Genomic DNA, 15,564 nt, shown 5'->3' on the forward strand with positions numbered 1-15,564 from the left:
ATAGAGGAAAGGCTCTTTTTGAAGAGAACAAAAATATGGTTTGTTTTTTTCCTAGCCATTTTTGTATGTTTCATTCCATTCTCAATTGTGTCCTGAAGAAAGTTGAACCATCTTGTGCCAAGAGCCTGGCCATATCTTGCTGCTTACCTGTTGGCTCTAGGTGGCCAAGAGGCCAGGCCAGTCCTAAAGTGTCGCACCTGCCTGCCTCCCTCACCAGCTGGTGGTGATTTCCAGGCTTGGCTCAGCAGGGCAGGCTTTCTTCATTCAGTAATCATTTTAAATACCTACTGTGCACTGGTGCTCCAGAAATAATGGGATACAAAAGAGACCACTTTCCTGTTCTATAGAGTTTATATTGTACTGAAGTAAACAGACATTTTTTTTAAAGAGAGAGAGAGAGAATTTTTAATATTTATTTTTTAGTTCTCGGCGGACACAACATCTTTGTTGGTATGTGGTGCTGAGGATCGAACCCGGGCCGTAGGCATACCAGGCGAGCGCGCTACCGCTTGAGCCACATCCCCAGCCCCATGAAGTAAACAGACATTTTAAAGATTTTACAGACTTCTTATATTGACAATGAGAAGCTAAGATTTTTTTTTTAAATCATCTTGTTAAAAAGAACTAAGAAGTCAGGCAAAATTCATTTTAAAGAATATGAAGGTACATCAAAGAGCTGACAGTATAGTGAGGTAAAAACTCAAGGGAAATGGGAAATAGTGAGTGAACTATTTTGGTGCTAAGAACATTTGCCGATTCAGAAAAATGTGCATGTTCCTTTCAACAACCTTCTTGGGTGAGGGGGAATGAAATAAAAGTCTAGACTCTGCAAATAAATGCATTGAGTCTAACTTGAGATTCTCCCAATAAAAAAACTGGGACACCAAAGGCTACCCAGTAAGGGTGAACTAGAATAAGATCACTTCTTTCTTTAAATTGCTTAAGTTTGCATGGAAGCACAAAGTGCCCTGAACTGTTAGTACCTCTAGGTGAAAGGAAAAAGAAATGGTGGTGCACTCCTGTAATCCCAGAGGCTCAGGAGGTCCAGGCAGAAGGATCATGATTGAAATCCTGCCTCAGCAAAAAGTGGGGCATTAAGAAACTCAGTGAGACCCTGTCTCTAAATAAAATACAAAAAATAGGGCTGGGGATGTGGCTCAGTTGTTGAGTGCCCATGAGTTCAATCCCCAGTACAAAAAAAAACAAATCAAATCTAAAGAAAATCACTTCCATCCTAGACCTGTATGCTCCTGTATGCTTTTTTGCTATTTCTGGGAAAGAAGAGGTGATGTATGCGGAGATGTAAGGGTTTTCCAGAAGTGCTGGCGAAATGTAGCTAAAATTTACAATGTCTCATGAGAATAGGGAAAGAACCTGCAGAGAATGAAATAGAAATAGATAAAGCAATCATGAAATTCATATGGAAAAATAAAAGACCCCGAATAGCAAAAGCAATTCTAAGCAGGAAGTGTGAATCAGGAGGTGTAGCGATACCGGATTTCAAACTGTACTACAAAGCAATATTAACAAAAACAGCATGGTACGGTACCAAAACAGGCGGGTGGACCAATGGTACAGAATAGAGGACACAGAGACTAATCCACAAAATTACAACTATCTTATATTCGATAAAGGGGCTAAAAGCATTCAATGGAGGAAGGATAGCATCTTCAACAAATGGTGCTGGGAAAACTGGAAATCCATATTCAACAAAATGAAACTGAATCCCCTTCTCTCGCCATGCACAAAAGTTAACTCAAAATGGATCAAGGACCTTGATATCAAATCAGAGACTATGCGTCTGATAGAAGAAAAGGTTGGCTCCGATCTACATATTGTGGGGTCAGGCTCCAAATTCCTTAATGGGACACCCATAGCACAAGAGTTAATAACAAGAATCAACAAATGGGACTTACTTAAACTAAAAAGTTTTTTTTCTCAGCAAGAGAAACAATAAGAGAGGTAAACAGGGGGCCTACACCATGGGAACAAATTTTTACTCCTCACACTTCAGATAGAGCCCTAATATCCAGAGTATACAAAGAACTCAAAAAATTAAACAATAAGAAAACAAATAACCCAATCAACAAATGGGCCAAAGACCTGAACAGACACTTCTCAGAGGAGGACACACAATCAATCAACAAGTACATGAAAAAATGCTCACCATCTCTAGCAGTCAGAGAAATGCAAATAAAAACCACCCTAAGATACCATCTCACTCCAGTAAGATTAGCAGCCATTATGAACTCAAACAACAACAAGTGCTGGCTAGGATGTGGGGAAAAGGGTACTCTTGTACAATGCTGGTGGGACTGCAAATTGGTGCGGCCAATTTGGAAAGCAGAATGGAGATTCCTGGGAAAGCTGGGAATGGAACCACCATTTGACCCAGCTATTGCCCTTCTCAGACTATTCCCTGAAGACCTTAAAAGAGCGTACTACAGGGATACTGCCACATCGATGTTCATAGCAGCACAATTCACAATAGCTAGACTGTGGAACCAACCCAGATGCCCTTCAATAGATGAATGGATTAAAAATGTGACATTTATACACAATGGAGTACTACGCAGCACTAAAAATGATAAAATCATGGAATTTGCAGGGAAATGGATGGCATTAGAGCAGATTATGCTAAGTGAAGCTAGCCAGTCCCTAAAAAACAAATGCCAAATGTCTTCTTTGATATAATGAGAGCAACTAAGAACAGAGCAGGGAGGAAGAGCAGGAAGAAAAGATTAACATTAAACAGAGACATGAGGTGGGAGGGAAAGGGAGAGAAAAGGGAAATTGCATGGAAATGGAAGGAGACCCTCAATGTTATATAAAATTACATATAAGGGGTTGTGAGGGGAATGGGAAAAAAACAAGGAGAGAAATGAATTACAGTAGATGGTGTAGAGAGAGAAGATGAGAGGGGAGGGGAGGGGGGATAGTAGAGGATAGGAAAGGTAGCAGAATACAACAGTTACTAATATGGCATTATGTAAAAATGTGGATGTGTAACTGATGTGATTCTGCAATCTTTGTAATGTTTTGAACAACCAATAAAAAGTAAATAAATAAATAAATAAAACAAAACAGTGACCAATAGAGGGACTCACCTGATCCTTAAGCCAGATGTTGTAGTAACTACTTTTGGTCTTTCTTGGCAAAGTGTGGTCCTTGAACCTTTCAAATCAACCAAATTTTCAAGCCTAACCTCAGACCTACTGCATTAGAATGTGCATTTTATCAAAATATCCTGATGATTCATATGCATATTAAAATTTGAATTAACAAATGCAAATAATGAAGTCTGAACTAGATCAGGAAAATGGGGAAGAGGAAGAATCCATGGAAAAATAGATGCCATAGAGTCTCTATGGTTTCTACATTAAGCACCTGAAAAGATGATGCTTTGATATGTTTTCAAATTCTGTGGCATACACAAAGCCAATAAGAGAAGGGAAACAATATTATGTAACTTTTTTTTTTCACTTTATGCTATTGGATTAGAGAGTGTTGGCATTTAGACAGTACACGCATTTGGTTATGGTGGTGGTGTAATTGGAATTCAATACCCGAGTCTAGAACCAATGTTCTTTCTCTGAGCACATTATTGGATTGTCTTTTCTAGTTGTGAATAGCAAGGCTGATTATGAAAGATATTTAACAATGTTTTTTTTTAAAACTTAGAAATATTTATATTATCCCAGTAAACATCAATATTTCTTTAATCATGAAATTATGCTACTAAAAATTGTTCACAACTTCTTGTTAACCATCTGACAATAATGTACTAGAATTTGTTCCTAAAACATAGGAGAAGGTAATATTAAAACAAAATCAAATTAAATTAAATACAAATAAAAATGCAAAGTTTAACAAATTTTGAATTAAACAAAGGCAGATGGACACATTTTGAGAATTCAGTTTGGGCAAGAACTTTTGGAAAGCTTTATGAATACTTATACAGGTATCAGTGGGTGAAGTGGTGATCACATGTTCATTTCTTCTTCCATCGTTGTAGAGAAGAAAAACCAAATGCAAGAGGACTCAACATACCCCACCAATGTACTTTGTATCTCTCACAGTACCTTGCAAGTGCTGTGCTGTTAATTAGGAGATTTCTCATTAAAAGTTTAGGTATTTTTTTTGTTGTTGTTGTTTGTTTGTTTGTTTGTTTGTTTTTTGCTTTGCTTTTTTTGAAACCCAAAGCTGAAGCATTGAGTTCATTCTAGCTTGGCGACAATCATATGCAGTTGGGGTGGTAGCCTCTCCTTTAAATCTGCTCCACCTGACATCTTAGGTTATGTGCAGTTCCGCCTCCTATGGACTCTCTGTATTTGACTACTCCATAGTCTCCACTTCTCATGAAAAATAGAGAACACAGTCTTCGACTAGTTAGTAATATCAACTAATGGTTACAAATTTCATAATTTGTTTTGGACCAGTCAACTGACCTACAGTTTTTAAAGATGGGGGACAAGATGCACAATATAGATTCCAGTCACATTTTCCTCTTTGCATCTCCACTTATTCCTGTTATCAATTTTACTTTGAGGCATGTTGGTTTGTGTGCCTGAATTGTAATTAGTGATAGGTTGAACTTCCTCTGTACTTGCATGTGTTAGAGTTGCAATTACCAATCATGTAGGAAGAATAATAGTGATGGCAATATAAAAAGAAAAAAAATCTTTCTTCTAACTTAGTGTCTAGATGGTTTTTGTAGTGAACATTTTCCCTTTAGCTGAAACTGTTTCCCTGAGCAAATAATTTCTATAAAATGAAGACTCACTTTCTATGTAACTATTCTTATTTCTAGAAATCTGTTTGAGGTTAATAATTAATATTGGCCTATATTCTTTTATAAATTACTGTTTTGGAGATTAAATATTCTATGAGTCTTACTAATTTAGAGAAGTTAGCAATATTTAAAGACCTTCTAGATACTTGGAAAGATTAACCTATTGTACATCTGACAATAAATTTGATACTAAAAAACGTTCCATTTAACCTTTAAAGCTCACATTACATTTTTATACTCCTTTCAGAGAAAAAAACAAAAAACCTCTGGCTCAAGCCAGAAATATTTGTTACTTGTGATACATTATTTTCCTGAAGTCTAAGTTGTATAATCCATGATCTCTGGCAAAAATATTCCCATCCAGATTTATTTTTCCCTTGAGCACTATTTGAACCCTTTTATCCCCTTCAAGATTTGTCTCATTATCTTTCTTCTTTGTCAGTGCTCAGGTATTCCACTGCACTTGTATTGTCACCTCAGTTTCATTCCATTTGAATCCAGCCAAACATCATGGACCTCCTGAAAGGCTCCTCATCTATAAAACCATCCCTGCTCACTCTATTGCTATCTTCTGAATCAAATACTTAGTGAACACTATGTGCCATATTGAAACATTATTTCTCTTATGAAATAAATATGTATCAATTCCTTTAGTGGTATGGTTACAAAATAAATTGCAAGTATTCCATGCTTTTTTATTCTACTGGATTATTTTCCATGGGAAAGATTCTATAAATACTCACTGACAAATAGCCTAGTTCTGAGATCTAAAAGCTTAAATCAAAGATTCAGCACCATCAAATTTTCTGTCTCTACAGTGTCTCTCCTATCAGCAGACAAACATATTTCTATTCCCAGTCTGTTTTTTTAAAAAATCCTCTTTTGATCTCATTTTTCCCTCCAGCTACAGCCCATTTCTCTACCCCACTTTATAGCTTAATTTATGATCTTACCCAGATTTAAATGTCCAGTCCATATGATATCTAATAGTTATATAAAATTAACATGTCCAAGCATTATTGATCTTCACCTTGACCCACAATGTACTAATCTATTTCTACATTTCATTAGTAACTCTGTCTCCAGTTTTAAAGTCAGAGTGTGGGAACATTTTTAACTCTTATTCCTCTTATATACAATATCCAATCCAATGACAAACTCCATTGCCGCTAGCTTCAAAAATTAGCTTGTATGTGAATACTTTTTAACTTGACCTTGCTTCTACTTGACTACACAATTATCTGCTGATCAAAAAATTACAACAGCCTCTTATGGAGTCTTCTAATGGCAGTCTGTTCTCCTCATTAAAGCCAGAGTGGTGCCATCAAGTTATATAGTTCCTCTGACTCATCCATTGTCTTCCCATCTTAGTCAAGGAAGAAGCCAAACAACACTTTACAAAGATTCACAAAGTCCCATGTGATATTCACATGCCCCCCACCATCTCCTAGCATTCTCTCTTTAACTTTACAGCCATATCAATCAACTAATTATTCTTCAAACATACCAGCTATGCTTAAATGTAAGGGTCTTTGTTCTTGCCTTTCTGTGTACCTGCAACATTATTTCATTCTGTGCCCAAATAGCTCCATGTTTTCTCTTTAATTGTTGCTCCAGCATCACCTTCTTAGTAAGACTTTGTATGAACAGTCTCTTTAAAATTGTAACCTCTGCCCACATTAGAGATCCTCATTGTCCTCTATTGCTTTATGTTTATTCACATCACTTATCTACATCTGATACATCATGTATTTTACTTATTTATTTTGAATTCTCAACTAGAAAGTATGATTCAAAAGGAACAGGGGGTTCCTTTTGCTATGATGTTCAATGATTTATCTCTAATGCCCAGAACAGTGCTTGACACATAGTAGATATTCAATTAATATTTTCTAAATATAAGAATGGTTGAATGAATGAATAATTTATGATATATTAACAGGGCACCAATTGTAAAACTATGGGTCAAATTAAGTTATAATTTATTTTCTCTGATAAAGAAAAATTTTCACGATATCTTTGGATGATATAAGTTACTTTTTTTTTTGGACTTATGTAGCACATATTCATTATGACCTTCTGAAACTGTCTCCACCTCTCACTTTTTCTTGGAGCTATCCACTTACCTCTCTAATGAATATTGTGTAATATGTTGCTTGTACAATATAGACTCAACATGCTCAAAACTTATCATATCCTCTTATCATAATGAATTTACTCACTCTGCTATGCTAACCCTATCAACAATGGCAATAGTTCTTGTCCAAGCCAGTTATGCAACAGTTCTCCTAGTATCTTCTTCATCTACTCTAATTTTATAATAACACTTCAAAGATAAAAATTTCAGGCATAATCCACCTTTTCCTTATCATTTAAAGCAAATGTGGCAAGATAGTTTTGGAAAGAAAAATTTGGGAGACATTTTTTTTTTTTTCTGTTTTCTTGTTTTATACTAACACACACACGCACCCACACTACAGAATTTTTTTCAGGGTTGAATGTAGAAGCCAGGCATTAAGGAGCAAAAAATTGAACAAAGACAGAAAAATGAATGTCTAGTATCAATACAGATAGGTAATCATATGTAGTACATGGTGCTTTCAGAGATACACTGTCCTACATATAATGGTAATTAGACTTTCCAAACATCCACACATTTGAGTCAAGAACTCAGAGATGAAGAGTACTCAGACACAAAAGGAAGCTATATGCAGACCAGAACAGTGGTGTTCTTAGGGACCCCAAGATGACCAATGGCCAATGGCCTCCTTTGCTTTTGCATGAGATCTTTAATGTTAGCAACAAATGGAAACCTGAGTCCTATTAATGACTGATGATTTAGTCAGTTTTTGTTGTTGTTGGTTTGTTTGTTTGTTTGTTTTGGTGTGGCTGTGACTAAAGAATCTGGCCAGAACGATTTAAGGGGAGGAAAAGTTTATTTAGGGGCTCAAGGTTTCAAAGGTCTCAATCCATAGATAGCAGATTCCATTCCTCAGGCCTCATGGTGAGGCTGAACATCACGGAGGAAGAGTGTGGCAGAGGGAAGCAGATTACATGATGATCAGAAAGCAAAGAGAGATCTCTACTTGCTACATACAAATAAATGCCCCAAAGCCATGGCCCCAATGCCCACCTCCTCCTACCTACATTCAATTACCACTATTAATCCCTATCAGGGGATTAATTCACTAATTGGGGTAAGACTCTCACAAGCCAATCATTTCTCCTCTGAACTTTCTTACATTGTCTCCACATGTGAGCTTTTGGGGGCTACCTCACATCCAAACCATAACAACTGAGATTGAATGTCCCAGCAGAATGGTGCTTCTATCATTCAAAGGAAAGAATCATTCATGGTATTTAATATATGTTGTCTAAGATTTATACTATTTCACCAACAATCTTTCTTTCTCTTCCTCACTTTTTCACTTACTCTCTCTCCCCTTCTCTTTTAAGAAACAAAGATACTAAATGATGAAAATTTAAGATGATATCATTATTTAATAACAACCACAGAATTAAAAAAGAAAAGAAAAGCACTGAAGTCCCAAGAACGGCAACCATTCATCATATCTTTTAAAGTTGGGAGAGACTAATCTCTCCTTTTATTTCTCATTTTTCCTGTACCACACATTTAATAAGTAGCATTGTTCACTGACATAAAACATATTACTGATAAATTAGGATCAAAATCTTTCCAAAACCAGAATCTTACAAAATGAAGTACGGAGATTAGGAGCAAGCACCTATTGCAGATCGGATGACAAGGGTAAGAAATGATCAGCTTGAACATGTGTGTTTTGACTCAAGTATTTTTATGCATCCTTTACTAAGGGGCATTTTTTAAACCAGCCTTAGAGATGAAGTAGAGAGAAGAAGGTAGAAGCTAGATTAAGCAGGAATGTTAAGCCAAATCAAGGGATTTGAATTGTTATTCCAAGAGAAATGGGAAGCTATTAGAAGCTATTAATTACAAGATTAACATGGTTGGATTTACATTTTAAAGGATCATCTGGAAGCTTTGTAGATAATAATATCAAAAGTAACATGATTAGAAGTATTTCATTCATCTCTTTATTTCTAATTCCTTGTAGTATATTGGCTAGAGAATGAGTTGCAATGACTTTGGTATTAAAACGTAATTACAATTTGAAGTTTATAGACAAGCCAAGGGAGGAAGGCTGTAATGATCTATGTGGTAATATATTAGAGTTGGAGACACCTTTATAAACTCATGTTTTTTTTTAACAGAAATGTACAGACAAAATTATTTACATACTTGAATAGATATATTGGTTCGTATACATATGTATACATATTGGTTTGTATACACGTTTGTATGCACATGTATTTCCTTGGTTTTTCTGAAGAGAGAATGGAAAGCACAACATCCCATTAGTAGTGAGACCACTGACCACCCTGTTTTTGATTTTTTATATCATACTTCAATCAACAGAACAAGGACTTCTTAGAAAACTGATTGATTCTAGGGTTGAGGCAGTAAACATACATGAGTCTTGACCTTTTTGTGTCTGAATGTAAGAAAGTACTAAAAATGAAAAACTCAAACTGATAGGGTATGTCAAATGGACACATGAGCATCTGAAACAGCTGCCAATGGCCATGGGTGAAACAATATGAACAACAAAATAAAGTAGCATTGGATTACCTCTCAAAGTATAAAATTATATCCATGAGTTTATCCTGATATAATTAAATGAAAGAATGAATAAATGGGAAAAGAGAGATGAATCTCCCACATGGAATTCCAAATAACTGGAACATAATTCAAGGTGGCAGAGTGTAGTGCTTCAGTTCTTAAATATAGGTTTTATAAATAACTTTCTCCTAAAGATTACAGCACAGAAGGGGATCTGAAGGATTAACAGTGGAAAAACCCGACAAACAATATGTCAGCTAGGTGATCATGGTCAGCACTAACAGGCAAAAGTCATGTTGATAGTATGTACGCTTGATATATAATGGAAACAGTGTGCTACTGTTTTCAGAGGTATACTGTGGTCTTGATCCCAGAAACCTATAATAGTTAAATCATAAGAAAAAAATCATAAAGATCCCAACTGAGCATCAAAACTTAAAATAGCTGACCATTACTCTTAAAGCTGTCAAGGTCATCACAAAAGCAAAAGGGTAAATCTGAGACTGGCACAGCTAAAAAGTTACCTAAGAAGAATGAAGAATTGTTTCCCAGATGGAATCTCAGAACAGAAAAAGAGCATTAATTAAAAACAAGGAAAATCTGAATAAAGCATGGACTTCAGTTAGTTGTAAAATATGAATATTTCTTCTAAACTTATGGCAAATGTAGCCCTAATATAAGATGTTAATACTAGGGGAAATTCAATGTGAGTTATTATATCTCTTAGTACTACTTTTGTAGCTTTCCTACAAATCTAAAACTACCAAAAGTTAAAAGTTTATTTAAAAATTGTAGTAACAAAACATACTATCTAGAGGCTGGGGCTGTAGCTCAGTGGCAGAACACTAGCCTTGCATATGTGAGGCATTGGGTTCCATCCTCAACCTCACATATAAAAATAAAGACATTCTGTCCATCTACAACCACAAATATATATATTTTTAAATGTACTATCTAGTAGGTGAACTGGATTTTTCTAAACATACAAAATCTGTATTCAAGTGTTCCAAAGATTAGGTTAGCAGTGCAAGGAGGAAGGCTGGAGTTAAACAATTACATCCCCATCTGAGGTGCTTGGCTGGAAAAGTTGATCCACATCAGCCTCGTGGGCCTGCTCTGCATCAATCCATCCTTTCAGGTTCAGAAGGAAATGGAAGCAGCTCTAGTTCAGAAAATTATTGTATGATTGAACTTACTGCATTTCTAGCACCTAAATCAGTGTCTAAAACAATAAGTACATAATATATATCTGGATACAGGAAGCAGAATAGTATCATGGTTATACACATATACTTGGATTGGCTCCACTTGTCGACTTAATATTTGTGTCATCATTAGAAAAGTTTCCTGTTTTGACTCAAGCATTAGAATGCATCTGTTTTGACTCAGTTTTCTTATCTGATAAATATAATTTTAGTGATTCAGCTGATTATTATGAAAATTAAGCAAAATGGTTTATATAAGGCAATAGTACATATGAAGCGATGAAAAAATATTAGTAACATAAAAATTCAACCAATACAGAAATGAATCAGCCTAGAATTAATATCCTCTTCCCTATTTCTGGTTCTCAGTATTAAGACAGAAATTGTTTGTGGGAAAACAGTGGGAAAAATCCCAGATTATTTTCCAGATTACTTTTCTTTGATAGTAGGCCTATGTGAAGCCTTTCTCCCCTCACCAAAAACAACAACAACAACAAAAAAACAAAACTATGGGACTTCAAATTAGAAGCCAACTTTGTAGAAAGATAGACAACCATCTAGCAGTTTGTACAGGCCTGGAAAAGAGATCAAAAGAGAATTGAAATACATGGTAAACAAAACAACAAATACTTCTTCTACCATTAGTACATGGAGATCATAATTTTGAGACCTCCAGGCAATCAGTTTCTGGGAAAAAGAAAATGGAACAGTAGGTTAGAGATGCATCTTGGAAATTCCTACCTTCTCCATGGATTCTGAAATAATAGAACTATGCAACTGCAATCAGAAAGAAAGATTTGTTTACAGGTTCTGTAAGTGCCTGATCATCTTGTTTAAAGACCATTGGGGGAAAGAAAAAAAAAAAAAGATAGCATCGTTCTTGCCCTTCTTATCTTCTGCCTTCCCTAATGAAGTTACAAGCCTTAGATTTCAGACACAGTAAAATGTCAAAGTCAAAGTATGAAACTGAAATTAGGGAAGGAATAAAGATGGGAAGCTACTGGTCTTATTACTTAATATAAATCAATAGAGAGTTTAGGGCTTTTAATTTTGACAGAGAAATGTAGCCTGCCTTTTATAAAGGATATGTAGAAGTGATTGCCTCAAGATATTAGGCTTCACTGAGCAGTACCTGGGACAAAATTTTTGTTCTAAATTATCTATCTGGAAAATTGCTAAATTTCCACTTTAATTTATGAAGCATAGTTTCAAACTATGATTTGAAGACTTAAGCCCTTTATCTGAGAAATTAGAGTCATCCTCTTTTGGAAATTATGGTCAAGATTCCAAAGAATAATTTTCTAGAAGAGTCCTGTCTGGAGAAAATAACCTTTTGGGAGATTTAGAATATCTACATATTCTTAAACTTAAGATTTCCTTTAGAATTTAAATGATAAAGAAAAACTGAGGAAAAGTTATATCCAACTCTGCTCCCATGGGCTTTGTTTTCTTTGTTTCGTCATAGGAAAACATTTTAGTTATTTTTTGATGTAAGCTCACAGCTAGCCTTACAGTAACAGGAAAGAAGGGGGTTGCTCATAAAAGGAAAGTTAAAGGGACATTATCAAAAGCATGTTTCCTTATAGCTGTGCCGCAGTCCGACTGCAGCAAAATAACCAGGGGGTGATGAGGAACTTGTGTACATTGATACAGCAGGAGTGGGAGCCCTTTATTGTAGGACAGGAGGGGTATACATACATTATACACAGCTTATCTTAATTAACATAAACTAGATATAGCAGTCAACCAATAAGGAATCTCCACACTTAATGGCTTGCTGGCGTTACTTCACAAACCACTCCCTCAGACAAAATGCCAGGCGCCATCCCGACTTGTTTACATAAAGTTATAGCTGAACTTTATGCCCCATAGTACATCATCTTGATGTCTTTTAATGCAGTGGTCTTTCTTTGTGTGAATTTCTACTTAATGATAAAAAATTCAATTTGTGGCTGAATTAGAAAAACATATTAATACCATAACAGATATTAATGTATCTATTTATCCACCCTCATAAGAATAAATGAGGCTCAGGTAAGAAGGTTAGAAAAATTCTGGGAGCAGAAAAAAAAATAAAGTGAGGGAAATCTGGAGAAAAAGTGAATGTCCAGGATTTGTGAAGATCACACGTTATGCAGGGAGCAGCAAAAATTATGTCCTGGAGAGGAAATTCAGTGACAGTTTAGTGGTGATTCCCATACCACTCCATCCTCTATGCCATCACCAACTCCTCAGAACATCTGGAGTGTCATAGTCTTGGAAACAGTTTTAGAAAATAGGAACTAAGCATATTTGTTTATTTCTTCTGTGGCAGTCATTGTACTTTCTTACCTTCCTTTTGCTCATTGCATTAATAAAGGTGCATAGAAATGCCTTCAGTAAAGAAGGCCAAAGGGGATTTTAGAGGTAAAATTCAGCTTTAAGTCAGCAGTCTATATATTAGAATGCATTTCTGAAAAATAAGATGCATCAAAATTGTGATAAATGTAAAGGATGAAATAGATCTCATTTATTTCTGCAGTCAACTATTAATAGATCAAATATTTTTTAATTATCAAATTACATAACTTTTTATTTCTATGATGAAAATTTTTCTGAGAGAATAATTAATCTCTCTAAATTTTTTAGTTTAAGTGATTTTTCAATTTAAATTTTTCATTATGTCTTTAAAGATGAGAAAGCATTGTAATTATTTTTGAAATTAGAAACTTCACATTAGGAATGTGTGCTTGGTTGTTAAAAAAAAAAAAAAAAAGGTGTGATGATATACACGAGTCTTTCAAGAGTCTTTACCAGACAAGAATTTTTCACTAGGCTTTTTTACTATATGAATAGTAGTATTTATACTAATTCTTCCTTTATTTAGAGTGTGAAAAATCATTGGTACAACCAAAAAAGGCCTTTTGTGTTGTCAACAGTCTTTCTTTCTTTCTTTTTGAGGTGCTAGGGATGGAATTCACAGCCTTGTGTATGGAACATATATAGCAATCTACCACTAAACTGCACCTCCAGCCTGACAGGGGTGTTTTTCTAGACCAAAGATACAGTTGCTAAATCTCTTAGACTAGATGTGTGGGATGACTAAACTTGCATTTTAAAAGCCTTTCAATTTAGACAGGGTATTTTAACAAGCAAAAGATGTCATATTTTCAATTCCTGTGTTCCCACACATTAAAAACTGCTTTATATTACTTAGGGAGATGGTTTTTTAAAGAGGATTGAAGAATAGTGTTTCTTCCCATTGTGCACATTCGATACAAACAGGTCAAATTGTGAGATATTGGTTTCACTAATCTCTTCAGTATTCACCTTGTGATAAATAAATGCACTATGTTGTTCTCAGTACTAAATATGAATTATAAAATAAATAATACTTTAATGTAAAAATCTTTAGTTCAAAAAATTATTTACAATAATTTATAAAATGAAATTGTAATGTATGATTATACTTCCAATTGGTATTAATGAAATATGTTCAATGAATAGATAATCCCATATGACTAATAATAAAGCTCACATATATCACATTCAATGAATACTAAACATATCATAATTAACTTTTTAAATGTACTGTTTTCTAAAACTATATAGTTCCTCCCAATATGGCTATATAAGAATTACTAATTTTTTTTTGACTTAAGTAAACAATAGGAACATAAGATTAGACAGAAAAATGAGCAAGGATGTTATCAATTAATATGTATGTTTATTTGTGAGTTGTAAGTTGATATAAAGCATGATTTTTGAAACTATATTTTGCAAGTAACATCAATTTTAGAAGTCTGATTTCCTGATTGTTCACAGTTCCATTTCAGACCAGTTTGAATGCAGCTGTAGATTAAAGTACCACATTTTTTTATTGTAGATTTTGGTAAATGCTCTGTAATTTGCATCTCATTTCCTTGCTCAAAGCTCAGGGGAGTTTCCTATATTTTTGTATCATGCATTTATTTACAAGTAGGAAAAGCAAAAATTTAAAGATGACATAAAAAACAAAAATGTTAAACACGATTTTCTATTCTGTAGGCAAAGAATATAGCTTGAAAAAAGAAAAAGTGATAACCACTACACTATGGAAACGATATGATAAATTGTGGTATAAAAGTGTATTAAGAATTGTAATGCAAAAAAATAATAAGATAGCTCATGTATAATGGCATAATTTGGTGTGAACATACTTTATATACTGTTATGAAAAATTGTGCTGTGAATGGATAATTATGATTGTAATGCATTCCACTATTGTCATATATGTAAGAAATTTTAAAAAAAGAAAAAGGAAAAGTAATTTTATGTGACCATAAGACCCTGTGATCTTCTAAGTAAGAAACTGAAGTCTATTTCTGCACTCATCTATTCACTCTAAGTATTTTGGGATCATTTTCCTGTAAGAGTCATAGAACAGAACAGGGTAAAGTTTTGGGGAGGGGCACAGAAACAGTCAAAAAGAAACAGCATAATCAAGTGTCCAGCAAGGAAATTGTCAAGCAAGAGATCAAAACCTAGCTCTGCTCCATGGCCTATGAATTTTTTTGAGTAGTCCTAATGCATTTATGATGGGCCAAGTTATAAATGCTGTCCCATGTACTACATCATTGTCATTTAAGCTTCAAAATAGATTCATTTTATAGATTTATAAATTAAGGTTGCTTCATTTTTTCATGTCTATGTTGGCAGTGGAGTTGAGCTTTTATCTTTGGTAGTCCATCTCCAGTGCCCATTCCCATAATGACATTAGTTTAGTCATATAAAATGAAGGCCAGGGTATTCACCCATATATTCATAATACTACATTACAACAGTAGGAACAGTGTACACTAAACTGTTAGTAAATGTTGAAAACCTTTCACATACAAAATTTCAGTTACATGGAGACAATTACCAAGGTAGAAATAGAGCAACCACAG

This window comes from Urocitellus parryii, chromosome 3 (assembly GCF_045843805.1).
Source record: "Urocitellus parryii isolate mUroPar1 chromosome 3, mUroPar1.hap1, whole genome shotgun sequence".
NCBI lineage: Eukaryota > Metazoa > Chordata > Mammalia > Rodentia > Sciuridae > Urocitellus > Urocitellus parryii.